Here is a 10,747-nt window from a genome sequence, read left to right as displayed (position 1 = left end):
CCTATTAGATTATCATCAGATTTCTCAGTAGAAACTCTACAAGCTAGAAGAGAGTGGACCCCAATATTTAAGGCCCTGAAAGAGAGGAACTTTCAGCCAAGAATACTATACCCATCAAAGCTATCCTTCAAGTATGAAGGAGATATAAAAACATTCACAAATACAGAAAAGATGAGAGAATTTATCACGAGAAAGCCCCCACTCCAGGAAATACTAAAGGGGGTTTTCCAACCAGATTCAAAGAACAAAAGAAAACAACACCACAAGTAACAGCTCCACCAAGAACACAATAAAACCAAACTTAAACTGTGACAACAAAGAAAAAAAAAAAGGGGGGGAGAGAATGGAGATTAACAGTAGCAAAGGACAATGAAGTGCAGAAATACTTATAAGATAGGGTACTACAATGAATATGGTAGGTACCCTTTTCATTACTTAATGGTAACCACCCTTGAAAAAACCACCACAAAAACACATGACTTAAAAAAGGTAGCAACAGAGGAAAGAAGTATGGAACACAAACAAACAGAAACAAATGATAGAAAAACAAAAGAGAAGAATCAAACTAGATACAAAACTAACAGAAAGCAATTTATAAAATGGTAGTAGGGAACCCACAAGTGTCAATAATTACACTAAATGTAAATGGATTAAACTTACCAATAAAAAGACACAGAGTAGCAGAATGGATTAAAAAACAAAATCCAACTATATGCTGCCTACAAGAAACACATCTAAGCAACAAGGATAAAAACAAATTCAAAGTGAAAGGCTGGAAAACAATACTCCAAGCAAACAACACCCAAAAAAAAGCAGGTGTAGCAATACTCATATCTGATAATGCTGACTACAAGACAGAAAAAGTACTCAGAGACAAAAATGGTCACTTCATAATGATTAAGGGGACACTGAATCAAGAAGACATAACAATCCTTAATATATATGCACCAAACCAAGGAGCACCAAAATATATAAGACAGCTACTTATTGACCTTAAAACAAAAACTAACAAAAATACAATCATTCTTGGAGACCTCAATACTCCGCTGACGGCTCTAGATCGGTCATCCAAACAGAGAATCAATAAAGATATAGTGGCCTTGAACGAAATACTAGAACACCTGGATATGATAGACATCTACAGGACACTTCATCCCAAAGCGACAGAGTATACATTTTTCTCTAGTGTACATGGAACATTCTCAAGAATTGACCATATGTTGGGCCACAAAGACAATATCAGCAAATTTAGAAAAATTGAAATTGTACCAAGCATATTTTCTGATCATAAAACCTTGAAACTAGAATTCAACGGCAAAAAAGAGGGGGAAAAACCCACAAAAATGTGGAAACTAAACAACATACTTCTAAAAAATGAATGGGTCAAAGAAGAAATAAGCGCAGAGATCAAAAGATACATACAGACAAATGAAAATGAAAATACGACATATCAGAATCTCTGGGATGCGGCAAAAGCAGTAATAAGAGGAAAGTTCATATCACTTCAGGCCTATATGAACAAACAAGAGAGAGCCGAAGTAAACCACTTAACTTCACACCTTAAGGAACTAGAAAAAGAAGAACAAAGACAACCCAAAACCAGCCGAAGAAAGGAGATAATAAAAATCAGAGCAGAAATAAATGAAATAGAGAACAGAAAAACTATAGAAAAAATCAATAAAACAAGGAGCTGGTTCTTTGAAAAGGTCAACAAAATTGACAAACCCTTGGCAAGACTCACCAAGGAAAAAAGGCACAGGACTCAAATAAATAAAATCCAAAATGAAAGAGGAGAGATCACCACAGACATCATAGATATACAAAGAATTATTGTAGAATACTATGAAAAATTATATGCCACCAAATACAACAATCTAGAAGAAATGGATAAATTCCTAGAACAATACAACCTTCCTAGACTGAGTCATGAAGAAGCAGAAAGCCTAAACAGACCAATCAGCAGGGAGGAAATAGAAAAAACTATTAAAAACCTCCCCAAAAATAAAAGTCCAGGCCCAGACGGTTATACTAGTGAATTCTATCAAACATTCAAAGAAGACTTGGTTCCTATTCTACTCAAAGTCTTCCAAAAAATTGAAGAAGAAGCAATACTTCCGAACACATTTTATGAGGCCAACATAACCCTCATACCAAAACCTGGCAAGGATGGCACAAAGAAAGAAAACTACAGACCAATATCTCTAATGAATACAGATGCTAAAATTCTAAACAAAATACTGGCAAACCGAATACAACAACATATTAAAAAAATAATACATCATGATCAAGTGGGATTCATCCCAGAATCTCAAGGATGGTTCAACATACGCAAAACGGTTAACGTAATACACCATATCAACAAAACAAAGAACAAAAACCACATGATCTTATCAATAGATGCAGAAAAGGCTTTTGATAAAATACAACACAATTTTATGTTTAAGACTCTCAACAAAATGGGTATAGAAGGAAAATATCTCAACATGATAAAGGCCATATATGATAAACCATCAGCTAACATCATATTAAATGGCACTAAACTGAAGGCTTTCCCCCTTAAATCAGGAACAAGACAGGGTTGTCCACTCTCTCCACTCTTATTTAACGTGGTGCTAGAAGTTCTGGCCAGAGCAATCAGACAAGACAAAGAAATAAAAGGCATCCATATTGGAAAAGAAGAAGTAAAGGTATCACTTTTTGCTGATGATATGATCCTATACATCGAAAACCCGAAGGACTCCACAAAAAGATTATTAGAAACAATAAACCAATACAGTAAGGTCGCAGGATACAAAATTAACATACAGAAGTCCATAGCCTTTCTCTATGCCAACAATGAAATATTAGAAAACGAACTCAAAAAAATAATCCCCTTCACGATTGCAACAAAAAAAATAAAATACCTAGGAATAAACATAACAAAGAATGTAAAGGACCTATATAATGAAAATTACAAAGCATTGTTAAGGGAAATCGAAAAAGATACAATGAGATGGAAAAATATTCCTTGCTCTTGGATAGGAAGAATAAATATAATCAAAATGGCCATATTACCCAAAGCAATATACAAATTTAATGCAATTCCCATCAAAATTCCTATGAGATTTTTTAAAGAAATGGAACAAAAAATCATCAGATTTATATGGAACTATAAAAAACCCCGAATAGCCAAAACAATCCTAAGGAAAAAGAATGAAGCTGGGGGCATTACAATACCTGACTTTAAACTATATTATAGGGCCACAATAATCAAAACAGCATGGTATTGGCAGAAAAATAGACACTCAGACCAATGGAACAGAATAGAAAGCCCAGAAATAAAACCACATATATATGGTCAAATAATCTTTGATAAAGGGGCCAACAACACACAATGGAGAAAAGAAAGCCTCTTCAACAAATGGTGTTGGGAAAACTGGAAAGCCACATGCAAAAGAATGAAACTCGACTACAGCCTGTCCCCGTGTACTAAAATTAATTCAAAATGGATCAAAGACCTAAATATAAGACCTGAAACAATAAAGTACATAGAAGAAGACATAGGTACTAAACTCATGGACCTAGGTTTTAAAGAACATTTTATGAACTTGACTCCAATGGCAAGAGAAGTGAAGGCAAAGATAAATGAATGGGACTACATCAGAATAAAAAGTTTTTGCTCAGCAAGAGAAACTGATATAAAAATAAACAGACAGCCAACTAAATGGGAAATGATATTTTCAAACAACAGCTCCGATAAGGGCCTAATTTCCAAAATTTACAAAGAACTCATAAAACTCAACAACAAACAAACAAACAATCCAATAAAAAAATGGGAAGAAGACATGAATAGACACTTCTCCCAGGAAGAGATACAAATGGCCAACAGATATATGAAAAAATGCTCAGCTTCATTAGTTATTAGGGAAATGCAAATCAAAACTACAATGAGATACCACCTCACACCTGTTAGATTAGCTATGATCAACAAGACGGGTAATAGCAAATGTTGGAGAGGCTGTGGAGAAAAAGGAACCCTCATTCACTGTTGGTGGGACTGTAAGGTAGTACAACCATTATGGAGGAAAGTATGGTGGTTCCTCAAAAAACTGCAAATAGAACTACCTTATGACCCAGCAATCCCTCTACTGGGTATATACCCCCAAAACTCAGAAACATTGATACGTGAAGACACATGTAGCCCCATGTTCATTGCAGCACTGTTCACAGTGGCCAAGACATGGAAACAACCAAAAAGCCCTTCAATAGAAGACTGGATAAAGAAGATGTGGCACATATACACTATGGAATACTACTCAGCCATAAGAAACGATGACATCAGATCATTTACAGCAAAATGGTGGGATCTTGATAACATTATAAGGAGTGAAATAAGTAAATCAGAAAAAAACAAGAACTACATGATTCCATACATTGGTGGAACATAAAAATGAGACTAAGAGACATGGACAAGAGTGTGGTGGTTACCAGGGGTGGGGGGAGGGAGGGCAGGGGGAGAGTTAGGGGGAGGGGGAGGGGCACAGAGAACTAGATAGAGGGTGGCGAAGGACAATCTGACTTTGGGCGAGGGGTATGCAACATAGTTTAATGACAAAATAACCTAGACATGTTTTCTTTGAATATATGTACCCTGATTTATTAATGTCATCCCATTACCATTAATAAAAATTTATTTAAAAAAAAAAAAAAAAAAAAAAAAGATTGACAGCAAGGAAACAAATCACAAGCCACTATCTTAATCACCCTGCCACATTCGTGATATTTCAAAAGCTGCAGCCCACTCTGGTGAGTCTTCAGATGAGCCTTCACCTGCTGTCAGTATGGATACCCGCATGGTGTGCATGGATATGCCCATGGTGTGCATGGGTACCCCCGTGGTGCGCATGGGTACCCCGTGGTGCGCATGGATACCTCCGTGGTGTGCACGGATACCCCCGTGGTGCGCACGGGTACCCCGTGGTGCGCACGGATACCCCCGTGGTGCGCACGGGTACCCCGTGGTGCGCACGGGTACCCCCGTGGTGCGCACGGATACCCCCGTGGTGCGCACGGATACCCCCGTGGTGCGCACGGGTACCCCCGTGGTGCGCACGGATACCCCCGTGGTGTGCACGGGTACCCCCGTGGTGTGCATGGGTACCCCCGTGGTGTGCATGGGTACCCCGTGGTGTGCATGGATACCCCCGTGGTGTGCATGGATACCCCCGTGGTGTGCATGGGTACCCCCGTGGTGTGTATATATACTTCTATGGGTATATTCAAGAACAGACTCTTTTCTTATGTAACTTCAATATAGTTATCAAATTTATGAAACTTAACATCAATCCAATACTATTTCCTACTTTATAGTCTATATTCAAATTTTATCAACTATCCTATGAATGTTGGTTATAGCTATTTGTATTTCTAATCCAAGATCACAGATTACATTTAGTTTCCATGTCTTTCTCTCTTTCTTTCTCTCTCTCCTTCCTTCCTTCTTCCCTCCTTCCCTCTTTCCTTCCCTTTCCTCCCTCTCTCCCTCCCTCCTTCATTTTCTTCCTTCCTTTCCTCCTTCCTTCCTTCCTTCCTTCCTCCCTCCCTCCCTCCCTCCCTCCCTCCCTTCCTTCCTTCCTTCCTTCCTTCCTTCCTTCCTTTCTTCCTTCCTCTTTTCAGAAAGAGAGAGAGGAGAGAGGGAGAGAGAGGAAGGGATAAAGAGAGAAGCATCAACTCGTTGCTCCACTTAGTTGTGCATTGATTGCTTCTCAATAATCTTGACCAAGGATTAAACTGGCAACCTCTGGCTCAAGCCAGCAACCCCAGGCTCAAGCTGGTGACTTCAGGATTGAGCTGGCTACCCCATGTTCAAGCCGGTGACTTCAGGTTTCAAACCAGTGACCTTGACATTCTAGGTCATTGTTCTACCCACTGCACCACCACTGGTCTAACTGCACGTCTTTCTAGGGTCCTTGAATTTTCAACACTTCTTCAGTCTGCCTTTGTCTTTCATGACTTTGACATGATCTAACTTGGCTTTGCCTAACATTTCCTCATTATTAGATTCGGATTATGCGTTTGGGCCCGAGTAGCCCAGAAGGGCTATTGTGTCCTTCTCAGTGTATCTTATCATGATGCATACCTTGTGGGTTGATTTTATTATTGATAATAAGAATGTTGACCATTTGGTTAATGTGGTGTTTGTTCACCAGATGTTTTCACGGTTAAATTACTATTTTCCCTTTTGTGGGTAATAAGTATTTTGGTGGGTAATATTTCAGGTTTAAGTAAATATCTCATTTTTTAGCAAACTTTCACCTAGTCTTGTCTGAATCATACCCTAATTTTCCAACAGAGATGATATGTATCTATCAGCATAATCTGTGAGGCATAAGACAGAACATGGCTCAAGCTTCATAATCCTATAAAATTATCCTTGGCAGGGACGATGTCCGCTGGATGCCAGGACCATTTAGGCAGTAGACTGGCAGACAAACCGATCAGATGAAAACTGCCAGATATTTTTTAACAGAGCTATAAACAACACCAGGGGAGGAAAGACTAAATTCAGGCTGAGATGGGAGCCTCTGAGTCCTCAGGTCACCATTCTCCTGCCACCCAGAGCCAGATGAGCCTTGACCAGGGTGACCCTCCCAGTGATCCACCATTGTCCTCAGGACTGGGAGAGGCTTCATCCCTTTGCTGAGTTACTGAATATTTATTTTCAAATGCTACTTAGTTTCCAAGGCTGAAGCTCTTTCCCAGGGAGAAGCTCACCTCTTCATGAAGAATCCTTAAACTTCTTTTTTTTCAGATTTAGTCATATTTTATTTTTCGGCATCCCAGTCCGACGCTCTATCCGCTGTGCCACCGCCTGGTCATATTTTATTTTTCAATTGCAGTTGACATACAATATTAGATTAGTTTCTGGTATACAACCCAGTGATTAGACATTATATATCTTACTAAGTGATCATCCTGGTAAGTCTGGTGCCCATCTGTCAGAACCCTTAGATGTGTAAGGGGCGTGCTCTGGTCACATCCACCTGCCCCTCCAGCACGTGGCAGGGAGGGGCAGTGGGCCCCTGGCTTCGCAAAGAGGACTGGGTTTGGGCTCCCACTGGTTCTCCACAGGCAGGGCATTGACTCCTCTCGAAAGAGAACTTTTGTTTTGTGTTTGTTGGTCCCGTACGGTACGGTTCCTTGACACCCATCATAATGAAAAATGGTAATGCCCGAAGAAGGTCCCGAATTGGGTGATTTGTCAGTGACACAGTCCTGCTGTGGCTTCTCTAAGTAGCGCTGGCTCCAGATGGAATTATTCTCACAGCTGAATAACAGTACAGCTCTACAGTTAGTCGCTGGCAAGGAGAATGAATGCCTGTGGGCTTGGATGGAGATTCCCGTTCAAGGAGAGTCTTCACGGCATGAGTCCTCATAGGAAGCTGGCGGCCACAATGGGTATTTCTCAAGCCAAGAAAATAACTACGGCGATGGCAAGAGACCAAATCTAGTTTTTATGGAAGTATGATTATGCCATGAGAGGCACATATCTTGAGCATTTGATGAGTTTTTGTATATACCCGTGTACCATCATGAAGACAAGATATGAAACGTGTCAATCATCCCGGAAAGTCCCCTGCTGTCCCCTTCCAGTCAGTACCCACTGCCCAGAGGCTGGGACCACTGTGTTTCCATCACCACCTTCCCTGGCAAGGTCGCTGCAGTTCTAACTTGTAGCTCAGCAGTTTGGTTTTGCCTGTTTTTGACCTTCACATAAAGGGAAACATACAGTATGTCCTTTTTATGGAGGTGGGAGTCTAGCTTCTCAATTCAATATTTTCTGAGATTCATCCATGAGGTTGCCACTTTTTAAAAATTGCTGGGTAATGTGTCCCAATATTATCTTGAAGCAAATTGCAGACATCATAACATTCCAGCCATAACTCTTCAGTAGGCTACTAAGAGAGAAGTCGTCTAAAAAGACCCTAGATTACTGCATTGAAAAGAAATCAGCACAAAGGCTCTGACATAGCTCTGGTCCTCCATCTAGTGGGGGTGCTGGGAGTTGCAGTTCGGACTGGACAGGAACACGGGGGACTGAGGGGCTGACTATGGCGGAGGGTTGCAGAGTGGGTGGGAGGCATTTCTGAACACTGAGTGAGGTGTTGAGGGGCCGGGAGAAGCAGGGAATGAGAGAGAGGGTGACATCATCCTGTGGTCAGGGTTGAGCCAGAAACACATGGTGGGGGTGGGGGGTGGGGAGCTTGGGACTTGCTAACTGTATTTGGAATAAAGGAGTGACAACCTCAGGGATCATGGATGGCAAAGCACCGTTTTCTGTTCTTGCTGGTTTTTAATTCTTGCCTTTCCAGCCGCTGAGCCCTATACCTTAAGAAGGAGTTATTGTTAGGTGTATTTATTATGTTTAATGATTAGTTAGTCTGCCTTAGGACACTGTATCTCTCAAGCCCAAAATACCTTTTCTTGCCTTTGTTTAAAATGGGTCTCTATTCACACACCCACGCCTTCCTTTTGTTGCAATTTAATTTTGACTAGAAGAGATTGGTCTCATCCCCAGGTTATTGGGAACCTGCCTGCACACACACACTCTTTTCTCATTCGTTAAAAAAAAATAAAATAAAATCTTTCAATTTAAATGTTTTCTTTCAAACACGCTGCGTATTGGCGCAATCCAACATGCAAATCAGCAACAGCACGTTCATTTCATGTTCTTGGGATGCGTCCCTGCCTGGCCTGCATCTCTGCAGCCCTCCTGCTGTTCCCCGGCCTGTGTGTCCTTTTATTCTGTCGAGAGCTTTCATTTTGGTCTCCCCTTCGCATCTGGCCCTCCAAGCTGGGCTGCAGTTCTGCACTGCGGTTGAGCCGTGCAGCGATTGGACTCCTCGCAGCCCCCACCGAAGGCTGGCTCTTTCTGTAGCATGAAGATGAGTTCAGGCCGTCTTTCTTGTGATGCCTTGAATGATGTGTTTTGCTTTGGGTGCAGAAGCCCCTACCAACATGAAATGCTGTCTGGGCTCTGTGTTTAATAATAATAACAACAATAACAACAATAATAGAAGAGGACACAGTTTTAGAGCCGACTTTGAGCAGAGCCTCTCCCCGTTGGCAGGGTATTGTCTCTCAATAATACTCAGAGAGGTTGGAGGTTAGACTGCCATGTTCCTGGGAGTGTTCTGTTCTCACATTTTTTTTTCTTTGTTGTTACATGTTGTGTCATTTCCCCTTCTCAACAGAAGGGAATATTTAAAAATTAGAATTGTTCTAGTTGATGGCCAAAACAAGTGCTCTTCAAGCTAAAAACAAAAACAAAAGTGAAACTAATATGATGGCAAGAGATTAAACCTGGTCTCTACTGACATATAATTAGCATACAATGAAATGTACATATCCTAGTCACTTGAGTTTTGACCATTGTATACACCCATATACCATCATCAAAACAAGATACAATTTTTATCACTCTAGAATGTTTTTTTCTGTCCCCTTCAATCAGTACCCACCACCCAGAGGCAGCCACTATTCTGATTTCTGTCATCATAGATGAGCTTTGCCTGTTTCTGAACGTTGTATAAATACATTACGAATGCTTTTATGTCTGGCTTTTTTTTTTTTACACTTATTATCATGTCTGTGAGCTCCATTCATGTTGTGAGTCCCTCTAGTCCAGAGGTCCCCAAACTTTTTACACAGGGGGCCAGTTCACTGTCCCTCAGACTGTTGGAGGGCCGGACTATAAAAAAACTATGAACAAATCCCTATGCACACTGCACATATCTTATTTTAAAGTAAAAAAACAAAACGGGAACAAATACAATATTTTAAATAAAGAACAAGTAAATTTAAATCAACAAACTGACCAGTATTTCAATGGGAACTATGCTCCTCTCACTGACCACCAATGAAAGAGGTGCCCCTTTCGGAAGTGCGGCGGGGGCCGGATAAATGGCCTCAGGGGGCCGCATGCGGCCTGGGGGCCGTAGTTTGGGGACCCCTGCTCTAGTCCATTCCCTTTTATAGCTGAATGGTATTCTGTTGTGCAGTCACACAACTTATTCATCTGTCCACCTCGTGCTGGGCCTTTGGGCTATTTATAGCTTTGGACTATTTTGAATAAAGTTGCTGTGAACATTTGTGTTCAAGCCTTTGCATGAGTCCGGCAGAAGGCTGTTAGCTGGTACCAGTGATCCCCGCCTCCTGGTGTTATGTCCTCGCATAATCTCTCCCTGCCCCCCACCCAGTGTAGGCGGGACCCGGAGCTTGTATTAACCCACGGAATACGACAAAGGTGAGGGGACGTCGCTGCCATGATTATGTTACACCAGGTTGTATCCTCTGTGTTGCTAGCAGACTCCATCGACGTTCTGCTGGCGGTGATGAAATAGGCTGCCCTGCGGACAGGCCCACCCGGCAGGGCAGAGAGAGCAGTCCCTGCCCAATGGCCACTGGTAGACAAGGCTCTCAGTCAAGGGCCTGGAAAAAACTGGATTCTGCCAACAACCGTGTGAATTCAGAAGTGGCTCCTTCTCCGGTCAAGTCTCAGATGAGACCCACAGCCGACACCTTGATGGCAGACTCGTGAGAGATGCCGAAGCAGAGGACCGGCTAAGCCACGCGCAGACTCCGAGACCCACAGACACTGTGAGATGAGGAGTCTGTGCTGTGTCAGCTGCTAACCCTGGTCACGTGGCATAGCAGCAGAGAACTAGTACAGTGGGCGTGCGTTTTATTTCCCTTGGATAACCACCTC

The sequence above is a fragment of the Saccopteryx leptura genome, chromosome 10 (genome assembly GCF_036850995.1).
Source record: "Saccopteryx leptura isolate mSacLep1 chromosome 10, mSacLep1_pri_phased_curated, whole genome shotgun sequence".
Taxonomy (NCBI): domain Eukaryota; kingdom Metazoa; phylum Chordata; class Mammalia; order Chiroptera; family Emballonuridae; genus Saccopteryx; species Saccopteryx leptura.
The sequence above is the reverse complement of the archived record's forward strand: the minus strand, read 5'-3'. Positions refer to the sequence as shown.